Raw genomic sequence first — 17,964 nt, forward strand, 5'->3', positions numbered from 1 at the left:
CACATAACTTTCATTTATAGTTTTTATATTAAAAATACAAACATTAAATCGTTATCGCATATTCGTAACTCAAAAATACAAACATTAAAGAATGCTTAGACACGATTACATGAACAACTTGCTGTTTCTTACTCATTATTTGCCTCCATGTTTGCTGTTTCTTTAACTAATTTTCTTCGCTACCCGATCCCGAGCTATTCCTTAGGTAATCGTCGTACGCGGCTTCTTCATCGGTCATTGGTTGAGTGTGTCCTTGATTGACCTCGTCTTCATACAAGCCCGCCTCATACTCCATTTCCCCCTCGAGTGAGCGTTGATGTTGTGCCCTATCTAAAGAGTCCAAGTAATCCTTGTAGCAAATCGACATCTCTACAGCTGGTGGAGTGAGTCGAGTCCTCCTAATCGATATAACCCTGCCAGAAACAGAAAAAGCAGACTCCGAAGCTACCGTGGAAGCTTGGACCGTTAGTAAATCTTTGGCCATGGCGGCGAGGATCGGAAACTAATCCTCCTTACCTCTCCACCAAGCCAGCAAATCAAGACATCTAAATTCATCCGGAGTCATGTGTTTCACAAAGTTGGTACCACCATACCTTCCAAGTTCACTGCTTGGGGTGTTTACCTTTTGACGTTTACCGGCGTCTTCCCAAATCATGTAGTACATCCCCATTTCAAGGTCGGTTTGGGATTGGGATTGGGCAACAGCTCTTAACGAGTCATGAATTTGGGAAGACGACCCGTATTTTGTAAGGTAAACATCATACATGTTTGACAAGGTGGTGTTGAAAGCATTCTTTAAAGTTTGGCTATAATAGGGGGTTTGATCGTCGTTTAACTCTAGCTCATCACAAATTTTTTCTATTAAAACTTCAACACCACCAACATTGATGCAAGGGTTTAACGCAGCAGCACATGTCAAAACAGCGGGTAGTTCTTGAAAATATTTTCTAAATTTTTCTTTCGTTTTTACACCCATATCAAAATAAGGTGCACCCCTACAATGAAGTTCACTCAACTTTGTGCACATGACAGCAATTTTTGGTAAAGCAATGGGCTTGTTGGATAGTAAACCCCGGATAAACTAGTTGTGCAAGATTTAAAAATTTGAAGGACCTCCGTAACGATCTCAATCAATAACCAGTTTCTAGGATCGTACGGTGCACATTTACCCCTACTTGACAAAATTTGATGAAACGCAATTAATGATTCTTTTTGTTGGATGGCTTTCTCAAACATATCACAAGTCGAGTTCCATCTTGTTGGACAATCCCAATTTGGCCCCAACCATTGACAATTAGCTTCTACACAAAATTTTTTGTATCTTGAAAATGTTTTATTGTTGCTGAAAACATCTCGTAACATTCTTTTAAAATTGTTTCTTTGCGTTTCGATCACGTTTAACCCATCTTGCACGGCCAAGTTGATAATATGTGCAATGCATCGGCTATGAAAAAACGCTCCATCACAAATAGGTTTATACTTTAATTTTAAATGGCCAACCGCGGCCGTATTGTTGGACGCGTTATCAAACGAAATTGAAAAGATTTTATGTTCAATCTTGTATTGTCGAATGACTTTATCCAAGAGTTTAAAAATATTTCTACCCGTGTGCGGGTAATCAAACAATTGAAACGCAACGGTTCGTTTCATCATTTGCCACGACTCGGGGTCAACCCAATGAGCCGTCACACAAATGTATGAGTCGGGCGAACCATTAGGTACCGACCACACATCCGTTGTTAAGTTTACACCAGTTTGTAAGTTTGAAAAGTATGAAATTAGTTCGGATTTAGCGTTTTTCCATGCTTTAAGACAATCTCTTCTAAGGGTCGAACGACTTACGTGTTGGTAGCATGGTTGAACATACTTTTGCATCATCTCCGTGAATTGAGGGTTGTCGAAGTGGTTGAAAGGAAGTGTTTGTTGAATCACAAAGTTTGAAAACTTTTGACGTACCGCTTCAAGGTCGTACGTAAACACCGTTCCTTGATTCGTCATCTCCGGCTGCGAACTACTTCCCGATTCGTCCTTCAAGGCCTTGCAAAAGGGCCTTTGTACATGCGCTTTTAAAGTGGAGTTTGCATCTTTGCCATAAAACTTCAAACAATGTTTGCATCGAGCTTTTTGGCTACCGTTAGACATTTCGCATAGGTCGAAATGTTGCCAAACATCTTGGTTTCGTTTCGTGGGGATGACCCGAACGACCGTTTCTCCCGTGTTCGAGGCACCCATGTTGACGGATGAAGCAGCACTTTGGGAGGCCATGATAATCGACTACGAAATAAGAGCGTATGGAGTGGTAATGTGGTATAATTGAGCGTGAGATAACAAAATAATCGCGTATGAAATAAACGTTTAGAGCGTTTGGAGTTGTATAATCGAGTGTGATCTAACCAATACCCAACCTAAACTATATATAGATGTTTGTGGGGGTAAAATGGTAAAAAAAAAAAACGGTCAAAAAAAAAACGGCTATATAGCCGTTATACAACGGTCTAAACCGGTTTTTAACCGGTTAACCGGTTATAAAGAAACCGGTTAACCGGTTTTTTTCCAACGGTAAAAAACCGGTTTTTTTATAAACCGGTTAACCGGTTTATAAAAACCGGTTTTTTCATTAACCGGTTTGAAAACCGGTTTTGGATCTAAAAGTTGTAACCGAAGTACAAACCGCCGGTTTGTAAACCGGTCAAACCGGTTTTTAAAAAACCTGTTTTTGTAAAAACCGGTTTCCGGTTTAAACCGGCAAACCGGTTCCCAAACCGGTTTTTTTGACCACCTCTAGTTAAGGATGATGTTAGGGTTCTTTAAAGGAACCCTGTTTAGGAGAGAAAAGCCACATGAATTTCTTATGCGTGTGAGATTATTTTATGATATTAATTTATTCTCTTTATGTATACACCCAAGATGAAACCTTTTATTAACTAGTAGCAATTACCAGGTTAATATTTATTAAGATATATTAATAATTTTGATCTATTATAATATAAGTAATTATAATAGCCATATATAAATATATATTATTATATATTTATTCTTACAGGTTAAACGTGGGTAGATACAAGTTCACCATATTCCATCACAGTTTCAAATCGCTTATATCTTCATCAAAGGATTACAACGTGTCCTTTTCGATGACTTTAGATCTGGTTTAAACATCCAACAAGCTTACACTGCAGGGGTATATGATATTATATTTAGTGATTATCCTATAAATCAATTTGTAATATTGTAGCACAGTTATGTTATATAGCATAGGTGAAAATGTAACCTTTTTAAACTAGATCAATTGTCGATAATAATCAAGCATTTAGTATCTTCTTATATTTGCACACTTTAAAGAAAGGAAAAATTCTCAAAATAGGCATTTTGAGGAGATTGGTTCTTAAAATAGGCCACAAGTTTCAAAACTTCCATTAATAATCCACCGAAATCCATCTCCGCCGTGACATCTAGTTTCCCGCCGATGATTTTCGTCCCCCAATAAAATAGTGACACGTGTAAAGATGTTGACCTCCACCAATGAGATTTCAAAGAAAATCCATCTGACCGTGAGATTTCTAAGAAAATATTTCTGACCGGTGAGATTTCAAGCCAAAGTAGTCTCATTCATGAGTTTTTGAAAAAAAATTAAATCCACCTCATTCCACCATTGATTCACCATCGCCACTTGCCGGAAAATGAGAAGACGATGGAATCATTGATTCATCACCACGGCCGCCGCCGCCACTTGCCGGAAACCGGAGAAGACGACGGAACCATTGATTCACCACCACCACCATAACTTGCCGGAAACTGGAGAAGACGACGAAAAAGACGACGTGATGCAAATATGTTGATGTTGGAAGACGACAGAGTTGATTCACCATGAAATGTAGGCTAGCACGAAGACATCGGTGGCCGGATATTTTGATGTTGGATGGTGAAGGCGGTGGCGGCCAGATTTGGTGATGTTGGATGGTGAATACGACGGTGTCCGGAGATGATGAATGCAACGGTGGTTGGAGATAGTGTAGCGACAGTGACCGGAGATGGTGATGTTGAATTTTGAAGGACGGAGATGGTGACGAAGATTAATCGGAATTATTTGAAAGAAGTGAGGTGGAGGTGGTGGAGGTGGTGGTGGTGGTGAATTAATGATGGATAAAGGTGAATTCAAACTTTTTCCAAATCTCACGGAGGAGATGGTTTTCAAGGAAACAGTTTTGGTATCAAAACTCACGGACCAGACGGATTTGGCTTGAAATCTCAGGGGTTAGACAGATTTGCCTTTGCCTTGAAAATCTCACGGGTCACACGGATTTGGCTTGAAATCTCACGGATTTGACACAAACCCAAATGCCACAAGTCAGACAGATTTAGCTTGAAATCTCAAGAGTTAATGGATTATTATTGGATTTTTAAAAATTTTTGGCCTAAATTAAGAATCTCTCAACTTAATTGACTTATTTTGAGAATTTTCCCAAAAAAAAATGGTAAAAATCTTGCCATCGATAAATCAAAACTTTACATTTATTTGTGGCATCAGAGTCTCTGAATATTTAGCATCTTTAGAGTATTAAACATGTTATCGAAAGGCCGTTGAAGAGGTAGGTCCCAGCAGAGACCAGTTGGTCCCGCAAGACTCACCTTGAACATGGACGTCTGCGCAAAGGCCATCTGCTCCCGCAGGACCCACCATGCTCATAGAATCTTACGCGCAGTACGCAAGCTGTACACGCAGGGAAAGCCTCCCAATGGTGAAGTACCCCGCCTGTTCCCGCAGCTGCGGATACAAGCCATCAGGGAAGGCTACCCGCAGACAGCAGGGCTACACGCACAAGACACTAACTACTTCAGCAGTCACGTGAAGGCATGAGCAAGGCGGGAACAATCCCGCCCAAATGAGCCAGTCTGATTCTGAAAGATCTTCTGTACCATACCTGCCAAGGTATGGATAGGACAGACGATCTGACCAGAACAGCCCATGAGCCAATTACAGGGTGACAGCTCACCGACAACAGTGCGAGGAGGGGCACCCTCTAGTACTGTTTGTCACTATTAGCCGCTGCCTACTCACCAACCCTCATTGTGGAGCAGGCGCAGCCTACAGTTGGTGGAATAGTATTACTGTTGGCCGTAACCTATCCACCAACCAGCATGGCCTGCGTACAATCCACAGTCAGTGGGACGTGCATAGTCTACAGTTGGTGGAATAGTGCAGCCGACTTTATTACTATTGGCTGTAACCTACCCACCAACCAGTATGGCCTGTGCGTAATCCACTGTTGGTTGAACAGGAATACTATTCAGCCGGCGGTACCTTCTAGAAAACCTACCTTCGGCTATAAATACTCCAATATCTTGGAATGGTAAGATCAATCTACTATCTCGTATAACTTACTTGATAATTGCTCTAATAGTATTCATATACTTTTATATTCAAAGAGCAATATAGACTGATTCTCACGCCGGAGGGTGGTCACAAGGAGGAACCCCCCCCTTCTCAGTGACGAGCTTACGGTGTCTGTTTTGCAGGTTCCCTAAAGTACAACTTACTCTGCTGGACCTAACCTTCGTGGGAAACATTACCTAGCCCCCAGATTATCCAAAATCTGCCCGGGGTCACTTAGTGTTTCTTCATTGGCGCCATCCGTGCATTAAGCTAGAACTACATCTTTCTCCAGTTTTTCAAAACTTCCAAGATGACTAGAGAAATTCCGGTAACCACAACCCCAGCCACTGGGGTTAACACCGGCAACACAATGTTTACAAACACTACCCCAGCCACCCAAGCTGGGGCAAGTGAAATACATTTTACGAACACTACCCCAGTCACTCATGTAGGGGCAAGTGGAGTAAATATTCCACTGGGATTCACTGATGCCCAGCTGGAAAAACGACCTCGAGCTCCTCGCCAAACACTTGATCAAGTGAAGGCATGGGCCGAGGCACGTCAAAGAGAATTTCAGGCTGAGTTGGACGAACGCTTGCGTTCAGTCCAACAAGCTGAGGAATTCGGTAGTACTCGCCAGCACCTCAACATGAGTAGTGAGTACGAGTACTCAGACGGCGAGGGGGAAGACTCCGACACCGACGCGAACCCTCGCCATAGGGCGAAAGGGAAGCGTAAGGAAACGGATCCCCAGCCAAAAAGGAACTTTGGGGAAGCATTCCAACCAGTCACGGAAAAAAGCTCTCGCGACTTCTCCAAGGCCTTTAGACCTACTGCTACAAACGCAGGAAGGTCAAAATTTGCAAGGGACATTGCAGAAGCAATCGCCCCGAGGAGTGCCAAACAAATGTCCAACGTTGGCACATACGATGGTCTATCCGACCCAGATGACCATCTGAACAGGTTCATTGCGGGGGCAACCGTCAGTAACTGGACGGAACCCACGTGGTGCTACATGTTCCAGATGACTCTGGTAGGAGCAGCCAGAGCATGGTTCGACCGTTTACCGGTCCACCACATTTATGACTGGGCAGACTTCCAGAACAAGTTCAGTCAACAGTTTAGTCAACAGAGGAAGCACACTGAGGAGCAGTGGACGATCCTCAACTGTGTCAGAGAAGAGGATGAATCCTTACTGGACTTCATCACCCGCTTCAACTCCAAGAAGGTAAGTCTGGGCAACATCAGTGAAGACCTCGTTCGCGACGCTTTCATTCAGGGCGCTGAATACCCAGAACTCATCCGCACTCTGACGGGTAAAGACGGTATGCCATCCACGTGGGATGCCATAATGACGGCAGCCAAGCGCTTTGCCGAAACAGAGAAACAGCTGGGAAGAGATCTCCCCCACAATACAAACCTCTACACGCAGAGGACAAGGGAGAACAATGTGAGAACCGCCCGGCTGAACAAAAAGAGGCGGCAAGGTATTTGGCAGTCAAGGATAAACTTTGACACCCCCTCAAGCTCTCGCCCTCTGGTTGGCGGAAGGGACAAAACGCACCCTTCGAACCGGAAAAAACCGTTGGACGCCACTTACCAAGAGCGTCACGGAGATATTTGCCACGGAAAAACTGCCATGGCCAAAAGCCCCAGTGATCCGACAGAAACCCAATGCGGATCAAAGCAAGTCTTGTGACTTCCATGGGACAAAGGGCCATAGCACTGAGGAGTGCACATCCTTGAGGGACATCGTCGAGACATTCGTCAAGGATGGGAGGCTCGCACACCTCGTGGCATCTATCAAGAAGGGAGGAAGGAACGACAACAGGTACAGGGGTAACGGACGGAAGCCCGTCGACATTAGCATCAACATGGTCCATGGTAAGGTCAGAGGGAGAAAGAGATCAATAACCGAACCATGCGCATGGAAGGAAGCAGAAGTGCGCTTCCCGCGAGTGCCGGGAGGCCCAAACAAAGAAGGCCCCATTGTCATTAAAAGCCAGCTGGGGCACTACATCACCTCCCGCACCCTCGTTGACAATGGCGCATCGTCGACAGTGATGTACAGGCAGTTCTTCGACAAGCTCGATGATGAAGACAAGGAGCGCCTGGAGACGGTCTACGCTTCGATGGAAGGGTTTGACGGCAGCATGAACACTCCCTTGGGCATCCTATCTTTCCCCGTCACTCTCACCGATGGGAATTATTCACGCACGGAGGATGTGGATTTTGTTGTGATGAAAAAACCACATCATACGTATGACATCCTATTCGGGAGAGACGGGATGGCAAGATTCAACGCCGTGGTATCCTCAGTCCACGGCATGATGGGATGGCCAACAGCTGAAGGCGTAGCGATGATCACGGGCATTCCCCAGGTATGCATCGCATCTGTCTCCTCTAAACCCAAACCAAAGATGGCCAAACAAACCATCACTGAACCTGAACAGTGGGCATTCAATGGGAAATATCCCGATCAGGCCGTTACCATTGGCCCGACAATTGTTGATCCAACACGCACCTTACTCAAGCGCTTACTGCAGCGAAACGCAGACATCTTCGCGTGGACACCAGCCGACATGTCTGGTGTACCCCGAGGAAAGGCAGAGCATAAGCTCAAATGCGATCCGGCTGTTACGCCGATCGTACAAAAGCGCAGAGTAATGGGGCCCGAGCAAACCAACGCGTGTAGAACCCAAGTCAAGGAACTCCTTGATGCGGGCATCGTGCGCGTTAGCAAATATCAAACATGGGTTGCAAATCCCGTAATGGTACCGAAGAATAACAAACAATGGCGCATGTGCATAGATTTCAAAGATTTGAATAAAGCATGCCCCAAAGATTGTTATCCGTTGCCAGAAATTGATCTTAAGGTGGACTCGGTGGCACCATTTCGCCTTAAATGCTTCTTGGATGCGTATAAGGGGTACCATCAAATCCACATGGCTGTGGATGACCAGGACAAAACCGCCTTTCGGACGCCCGATGGCACATTTTGTTATAAAATGATGCCGTTCGGACTTAAGAACGCGGGGTCCACGTACCAACGACTAATGGACAAAGAGTTTCACGCCCAAATTGGGAGAAACTTGGAAGTCTATATGGATGATTTGGTCATCAAAAGCCCCGAGCCAGAGACGATGTTGAAAGACATTGAGGAAACTTTCAACACGCTCAGAAAGATAAACATGAAGCTCAACCCGAGCAAGTGTTCATTTGGGGTGGAAGAAGGGAAGTTCTTAGGGGTCATTATTACTAAAGATGGCTTCAGAGCGAACCCTGAAAAGGTCGAAGCCATTGTCAAAATGGAATCACCTACCACCATAAAACAGGCTCAAACACTTAATGGACGACTAGTCGCGCTTAACCGCTTTTTGGCAAACCATGCGGATAGGTCGTTCCCTTTTGTGTCAACGCTAAGAAATTGTTTAAAGAAAACGCACTTCCGCTGGACACCAGAAGCGGAAGCAGCTTTTCAGGAGATTCGATCACGACTGATCGAACTCCCAACACTCACAGCACCACAAGCGGGAGAGGAGTTAATCCTATACCTCTCCGCAACCGATAGAGCAACCGGGGCAGTCCTGCTTGTAGAACGAAAAGGCATCCAGATGCCAATCTATTATGTTAGCCGCGTGCTGGCAGACGCGGAAACCCGGTACTCTACCCTGGAAAAGCTGGTCTTGGCACTTATACACGCGTCACGCAGGTTGAGACGGTATTTCCAGGGTCACCCAATCACTATTCTCACCAACTTCAAACTCTCAAATGTTCTAGGCAAACCCGAGTTATCGGGACGTCTAGCCAAATGGGCAATTGAATTGGGAGAATATGCGATTCAATACAAGCCGAGACCAGCCATTAAAGGTCAGGTCCTGGCTGATTTTATTGCAGAAGTCCCCGCCTCACGGGAGAAAGAGTGCCAGGAGGAGGTTCAACCCTCCCCAGCACACGAAATCGATGAAGTCTGGCGACTCTATACTGATGGAGCAGCTAGTAACGAGGGTTCGGGCGCAGGGTTAAAATTAACAAATCCAGCAGGCCAGGAATATACTTATGCTATTCGGCTGGATTTTCCAAGTACGAATAACGAAGCTGAATATGAAGCATTCCTGGCCGGATTGAGGATTGCGCGAAAGATGGGTGTAAAAAATTTGGAAGCCCACGTTGATTCCATGCTAGTAGCAAACCAAATAAACGGGACGTACACGGCTGTGAACGACACAATGGCCCTGTACCTTGCCCAAGCCAAAGCCATCATGCGCGATTTTAATGATTGTAAAGTGATACACGTCAAGCGCAGCGAAAACAAATCTGCGGATGCGTTAAGCAAGCTTGCATCACTGGCCTTCACCCACTTGGGAAAGGACATCCGCGTGGAACTCCTCGAAACACCATCAGTCCCGCACAAGGAAATTTGTGTCATCCAAACCGGTACAGAAACATGGATGACCCCAATAATAAAATACCTTGAAGCAGGAACGTTACCAGAGTCGAAGTCACAGGCAAGAAAACTACGCTGTAAAGCACTAAATTATCAGCTGGTCAATGACACCCTTTACAGACGTAACTTTCTTGGCCCATTGTTAAGATGCGTGGACAACCAAGATGCTGACTACCTCCTAAGGGAGGTTCACGAAGGCATCTGTGGAGTACACGCAGGCCCCCGCGCTGTGGTAGCCAAGCTAAACAACGCGGGATACTTCTGGCCGGGGATGCATATGGACGCGTTGGCATACATCAGAAAATGCAGATCTTGCCAGCTTTACGCACCCAACACGCATCGCCCGAAAAATGAACTTGTTCCTGTCACTTCCTCGTGGCCATTTCAGAAGTGGGCCATCGACGTGACAGGCCCATTTCCAACAGCAGCTGGGAATGTTCAGTTCCTAGTGGTAGCCATTGACTACTTCACCAAATGGATAGAAGCGAAACCTTTAGCCCAAACAACCGCAAAGCATATCAAAAAATTTATTTGGGAATTTATTATTTGTCGTTTTGGACTTCCACAGAATTTGGTAAGCGACAATGGCACCAACTTTGCTGACAAGAAGCTACAGCAGTGGCTGAAAGAACTTCAAATCACCCACACCTTTACCTCAGTGGCACACCCGCAAGGTAACGGTGAGGTGGAAAGAGCAAATAAGAGCATCGTCGAAGGCATAAAGAAAAGACTCTTGGAACATAGATCCGGTTGGGTGGACGAGCTTCCACACGTCCTTTGGGCAAACAGAACGCTGAAGAAGACCAGTACGGGAGAAACCCCGTTCAGTCTCACTTATGGCACTGAAGCCATGATCCCAGTCGAAATCGGTTTACCCTCACCAAGGGTCTTAATCCAACCAGAAGACAATGATGCGGAAAGACGGTTAGACCTTATGCTAACCGAAGAGCGCAGAGACTTAGCCGCCGTGCGTGAAGAAAACTACAAACGACAAATGCAAAAATACTACAACACGCGGGTAAAACTCTGCAACTTCAACGAAGGAGACTACATACTGCGTAACAACGAGGCTTCGAACCAACAACGCCCAGGAAAGTTGGCCCCGATTTGGGAAGGGCCATACATTATCAAAGAAGTTCTGGTAAAGGGCGCGTACCGGCTCGAAAGGCTCGATGGCACTCCCATCCCTAGAACATGGAATGGAGCTCAATTACGCAAATGTTATATGTAGATCAATTCCAACTTGTAAAGAAAAGGCCTAGAGCCACTTCTAATGGAAATGATTCTCCTTTCATGATGTATTGATAGCTTGTAACCTATGAACTTCCCTTACGGGAACAAGTAGTTGCGTGTGGAAGGCGGCAATACCCGCATAAACACAACGCCAAAATGTTAAAAAAGTTTCTAAGGAAAACCTACACGCAGGTCAGATGTAGGTAAAGTTTAGCCATCCTTGTAAGTGCAAGTGACGGTCTTACCCGCACAATCACGAACAAGGAAGCCAAACTTAACTTACCGTCTACCACGTTAAAAGGTTAACTTATGAACACTTAAAAAAAGGACAAGAAAAACCTACACGCAGGTCAGATATAGGTCTAAAGTTAAAGCCATCCTAGTAAGTGCAAGTGACGGTTACACCCGCACAATCACGAAAGAGGGAGCGAAAACTTTAGTCCATTATCAACCACGTTCAAAGGTTTAACTTAATGCCTTAGAAATTTTGAAAAACCTACACGCAGGTCAGATAAAGGGTAAAGATTAGCCATCCTACCAAGTGCAAGTGACGGTTTTACCCGCACAATCACGAAGGAGGAGGCGAAACTTTAACCCATCATCAACCACGTTCAAAGGTTCTTATTCTAAGCACTTGGGAAATTGCTAATTTAAACTAAGTATGCAAGTCATAAGTTTATAAAGCAAAGAACCCAAGGAAATAACAATCTTATACGCAAAGAGATTAATATTTCACAATCAATTACAAGAAGGGCTGGGTAACTACCCGCCTAAAAGAAATCTATACAAGGCTAAGTCTATCCTAGCAGTGTGAAGGGATCAGGCTTCAGGGCCACCTCCGCTTGGACCAGCACCGTCAGAACGCGGCTGCCCAAGGAAAGCCTTAAGGACGCTTAGCCCATCATCAGCAGCAGCAGCTTCATTCACCTTCTCCACCACTGGATGCGGGAAGGCAGCATACTGACTCACAGCTTGGTCATAAGCAGCTTCAGTATTAACATTGAATAAAGGGAAGTTGGAGGGCGGAAAGCCTCTCTCAGCAAACCCTAGACCAAGCAGGAAGCCAGTCTTCTGCCCATCCTCATGAGAAGCGTTGAGGGCTGCGCTCATTGCATCGTCGTAAGAGGTCTCTGAAAGGACCCGACGCACAACCTACAAAAGAAAATTACAAGTTAGAACATTTTCTAATTACGAGCAGAAAGCGTAAAGAAAAAGATAAAGATACCTCAGGCAACGCTTCTTGAAGCAGCCATTGGAGGGTAGCTTGACTTTCTTTGTAAGCACGTTCAGCTCCGCTTTTATCAAGGTTGGCAAGTTGAACTTCCTTGGCGGCAGCTTCTTCGACGCTTTTGAGTTTCCTTTCAGTACGGTCAAGCATCCCCCTCTGGTCAAGGATCTCCTGCAGCTTCTTGGCATCTTCCATTGCCAAGGCGTCATGAGCATGCTGAAGAGCCTTTAATTTGCATTTAAGCTGCTCATTTTCTTCGCGTAGTGGCTCAGCAACAGCTTCAGCCTTGGCAGCCCTCTCAGTTGAGTTTCGCGCAGTCTCCTTGGCCAGCCGAAGCTGTTCATTCACAGCTTGGGCAGCCTTGGAGCGGGCCTCGAGTCGCGCCTGGACTTCAACCTCGAGGGCCTTGAAGGCCTTCTCCTTCTCGGCTGCGGCAGCGGCCAACTGCCGGTTCTCCTCCCGAAGAGCCCGCGCTTCAGATACATCTTTGGCGCGAGCCGCTTTTAACTTGTCGTTTTCACGACAAAGCAGCTCGACGCGGGGCTGCGTTCGGGCCTGGAGAACCCGAAGCTCATTGGTTAGCCTACCCTCTTGGTAGCTAGCCATGGCTTCCCCCAACGCACCATGAGGAGCAGCGTGGCGAGCCCAGTCCACACACTCCACAGGGGTGCGAAGGGTTGTTCCTCGGCGTATGTTCCATCTTGGAACATACACTTCATTGGAATCCGACACTGCAAAAGAAACAAAGGCAGTTAGGAAAAGATGACAAAAATATACAAAGCAAGAAGAACCCTACGTACCTGTAGGGTCAATAACAGGCCGATAGCCGCCAAACCCATCACCTGAACCTAAAGGAAATCCATCCAACAGGTCAGGCAGACGGGAAGGTGGCGTAGATCGGCGGGAAGCCCAGCGCGTACCTGATGGTCCGGCCGTCGGTGCCGGTGGCGCAGGTATAGTGGCAGCCGCCGTGGCAGCCATGGTTGGCGCCGTCTCCTCAGCAACAGTAACCGCCGGCTCCGTGAAAGATGCTGTAAAAATTGCACTCACGGCCGGCGGAGACACCTTCTCAGCTGGAACAGCCTCAGGAAGGCTGGAACCAGCGGAAGCAAGCGTAGACGCCTGGGTCGACGCCTCGGGAAGGCTGACCGAGCCTACCGTCATTGGCGGGGGAATACTTACTCCAACTCCACCCTGGAATGCGTCAACATCCACACCTGCACAAGCAAAAGTGTTAGAAAATTTATTTGAAACAACAAAGCTAGACAAGAATTATGGGGGTACTTACGGGGTTTCTTGAGCTTGAACGCACGGACGAGCGGGGGCGAACCCGATGGAGCCGGCCTCTTGACACCGGTAACCGTCGTCGTCGCTGCCTCCCCGGAGGTAACACCTGCAGCCTCCGGAGCGGTGGTCTCCTCACCACCGGGCTTCCCCGCCACTTCTGCATTATCTGACTCCGAGTCAGATAAGACTACAGGGTCGGCCGTAGAGGCCACCTCCTTGCCTTTCCCGACGGCAGCCTTTTTCTTCCGCACCAGTGGAGGACCTTCTGCGGATTCCTCAGAAGAAGAAATGTCATGAACTCCAGCAGCAGGCACAGCATTGAGAGGTTCAGGGTAGAAGATAGGCTTACCTGGCCGTCGGTGGCTCAGGATCTCTTGGCCTGGCGGGTAAACCTCCACGAACCGACCCGCAGTCTGCTCTAGGATGGGCAACTCGTTCTCGTCCAGAGCACGAGTACCCATCCGCGCAGGACCATCTTCCTCCCGCGGATTCAGGAGCGACTGAAGATCGTTACCCTCTGAAATCAACAAGAAAGTTAGAAAAAATCGTAATCAGCAAAAAAGAAACAAGACATACCATAAGGGGTAGAGTTCGAACCATATTCAAGGACGATCGGAACCTTATCAGCATTCGCCGCCTTCCACACCCGGCTCATCCCCAGCATCACCATCGCCGACTCCGGAAAACGGAAAACCGGGGACTGGACCCGGGATATCTTCGAAAACCATTCCGCCTCCTCGTAGTTGAGGGCGGGAAGGTTCGGAAGCGCCTGGCCATTCTTAAACTTCATGGCGATGGGGACGGCGCGAGCGGATATGAAGAAGAACTCTCTTCTCCATGAGCGAAGACTCCGCTCGGTGGTACAAATCTTTAAACCCTTGATACGGGTTGTAAGAGTGTACCACCCCTGGATGCACCTCCAAGTGTAGAAGGTCATCAGACGGTCAACAAAGGGCTCAAGGCCCAATATCCGGCACACCCACTCAAAGTGCCGGACCTTGGCAATGGCCATGGGGTGCACCTCTGTCAGGTGCACACCGTGCCTCTCCAGGACACGGTACACAAACTTTGTCAACGGAAACCTAAGGTTTCCGTAGACAAAGAATGCAGCATAAACCCCGATCTTGCCACTAGGGGCATCGTACACAGTATGGTGGGGTTCAGGAAACTCAGGCTCGAGAGACTCGAGCATGAACTTCCTGACGATATACTGGTACAGATCGACAGGAAGAGAACACTGGCACTCGCCAGCAGTCTTCTGATCATCAGTATCATGAGAAGACATGGTGGAAAGAAGAAAGTGATTTCGGGAAAATGCTTGCCTGAAAAGGGGAGTATTTGCCGGAAATCACTAAGAAGAAGAAGAAAGGTGAAAGTGTGAATTACAAATAACTCTCTCCCCCTTTATATAGTAATCGCAATTAATGCGGTGAATTTAATGCGGAGGAGAGAGAAATCAAAGGTGCAATGAAACTATGACACGTGGCAAAAAGCAGGCTGGCAACAGCTGTTGAAAGGACGTGTGCCAGTAATTTCGCGGCCACGCGCCTGAAAAAGCGACTGGAATGACCATGTTCTGTCACGTCACCATAACTTCCTGCACGTCCTGACACAGTCAGAAGAAACTGTCGCACGACGTTTCAGAGGTTTGGACTGTTCTTATCTTTTCACCAACTCTTCGAATTTCAAAATTCAAAATTCGAAAATATTAAAAAGTAAGCGGGAAAATACCCCTTACCCCTTGGCAAACAAGTAACCGTAAGACGGCTGCGGGTACAGTGTTAAGGCAGAACCCTTCACATACCTAGCACCTGCAGGGAATTGAAGCCAAGTACCTCGGCAACCAAGTAACTATAAGACGGGTGCGGGTACAGTGTAAAGGCAAAACCCTTCACATACCAAGCACCCGCAGGGAATTGACGCCAGGAATACCTTGGAAGTAAAGTAACCGTAAGACGAGCGCAGGTACAGTGTTAAGGCAAAACCCTTCACATACCTAGCGCTCCGCTGGGAATTGAAACCAAGAAGGATCTTCTGGGCAATGCTTGCGGAAACGGAAATAACATCCCCGCATAGCGGGAACGTCGAGAACTACGTTGTTTGAAGCTCCAAGATGGAATTGGTGGTCTTAACATAATTGATCACTATGTTCAAAACTACCAAAACCTCATGGAAAATACATACAACTGGGACTCAATGCTCCTGACTTGCGAGGAGGTTACAGACCTACCCGCATCATACCCAGAGACCAAGCAGGAAACTCGGGCATTTCTGCAAGTGACAAGGACTTCCCATGGAAAACCTTACAAAACCCTTTTCAAAACCCTTTGCTTAAGTCCAAAAGTTCACCTCACTTTATTAAACACGCATGAGAAGAACATTGGACTGGGGGGACTTGAAGAGGTAGGTCCCAGCAGAGACCAGTTGGTCCCGCAAGACTCACCTTGAACATGGACGTCTGCGCAAAGGCCATCTGCTCCCGCAGGACCCACCATGCTCATAGAATCTTACGCGCAGTACGCAAGCTGTACACGCAGGGAAAGCCTCCCAATGGTGAAGTACCCCGCCTGTTCCCGCAGCTGCGGATACAAGCCATCAGGGAAGGCTACCCGCAGACAGCAGGGCTACACGCACAAGACACTAACTACTTCAGCAGTCACGTGAAGGCATGAGCAAGGCGGGAACAATCCCGCCCAAATGAGCCAGTCTGATTCTGAAAGATCTTCTGTACCATACCTGCCAAGGTATGGATAGGACAGACGATCTGACCAGAACAGCCCATGAGCCAATTACAGGGTGACAGCTCACCGACAACAGTGCGAGGAGGGGCACCCTCTAGTACTGTTTGTCACTATTAGCCGCTGCCTACTCACCAACCCTCATTGTGGAGCAGGCGCAGCCTACAGTTGGTGGAATAGTATTACTGTTGGCCGTAACCTATTCACCAACCAGCATGGCCTGCGTACAATCCACAGTCAGTGGGACGTGCATAGTCTACAGTTGGTGGAATAGTGCAGCCGACTTTATTACTATTGGCTGTAACCTACCCACCAACCAGTATGGCCTGTGCGTAATCCACTGTTGGTTGAACAGGAATACTATTCAGCCGGCGGTACCTTCTAGAAAACCTACCTTCGGCTATAAATACTCCAATATCTTGGAATGGTAAGATCAATCTACTATCTCGTATAACTTACTTGATAATTGCTCTAATAGTATTCATATACTTTTATATTCAAAGAGCAATATAGACTGATTCTCACGCCGGAGGGTGGTCACAAGGAGGAACCCCCCCCTTCTCAGTGACGAGCTTACGGTGTCTGTTTTGCAGGTTCCCTAAAGTACAACTTACTCTGCTGGACCTAACCTTCGTGGGAAACATTACCTAGCCCCCAGATTATCCAAAATCTGCCCGGGGTCACTTAGTGTTTCTTCAGCCGTACCCTCCCTGCAATTTGCATGATTATCCATCATTTTATATTATACATGTTCGCAGGTCTATGTTATCGTTTTCTTGTAATCAGCGAAAAATTAGGCCAACCAGCTGGATTTGACATAGACTTTCCACATAAGTAAAGTACAAAAAGACCATGTCTTGTCTTGTATCCATCCATGTAAAGTATACTCATTCACACCACATATTTATTATGTAATAATGACTTCATTAATAATTAACACTGGTCCCAGTGCATTAACAATTACTATTCTATTACATAGATTCTCATATATTTTCAAAAGTCACCGGTGGAGCTCCTCCGCCTCTTCACCGGACAAACATGTTGATAAGCCGCCATCTGCCACCCATCAAACCCTAACGGCGGCTTAACCTTTCTACGACCGGCTCCCACCGGCACGTTGCGAAGTGCACCACCAGCTGTCCAGTATCTTTGACAACCTCTGCAAAAGTGTCGAGGCTGATTAACGTTGTAGTTGTTGAAGTAACAAAACTTGGTCTCCATGCTATTGCACCTAGGACATGGCATGATCTTGTCGGGCCTCTTGTTGACTAGGGTTTGGTCATTATTATTATTATTGTCATCATCTTCATCGACCTCCGATTTGTTTACTGGATCTTGTTTCAGTTCGTGCATCACTTGCACGTTAATCATCTTTCCGAATAACTTGATACATGTTGAATCATGTCCTTCATGAACATCTGCCATAAAATGATTTAGAGAATACTTGATGAATAATATTAATTAAGGAAGGGGACAGGGGTCACAATATTTAGGAAACTCCGTTGTTTGCTGTTATAAGGGGAAAGAAAGTTGTTCTATTTGGTTGTAAATTGGCAGTCTGTTGCATATATTTGTATATATAAAGAGAGTGACAGAGAGATGGAGATATGAAAGGAAAAAGTGAATGAAATTAACTAGATCAAAGAACTTGGCTGGT

General features: G+C 46.5%; 1 pseudogene; it reads right to left on the reverse strand.

Annotated features, from left to right (window-relative positions):
- Window positions 1-17,300: 17,300 nt before the first annotated feature.
- Window positions 17,301-17,732, reverse strand: LOC143546556 (dof zinc finger protein DOF1.5 pseudogene; annotated as a pseudogene).
- Between the last annotated feature and the right edge of the window lie 232 nt (window positions 17,733-17,964).

The sequence above is a fragment of the Bidens hawaiensis genome, unplaced genomic scaffold (genome assembly GCF_021521415.1).
Source record: "Bidens hawaiensis isolate Kalapana, Puna unplaced genomic scaffold, B.hawaiensis_p1.1 tig00014403_1, whole genome shotgun sequence".
Classification (NCBI taxonomy): domain Eukaryota; kingdom Viridiplantae; phylum Streptophyta; class Magnoliopsida; order Asterales; family Asteraceae; genus Bidens; species Bidens hawaiensis.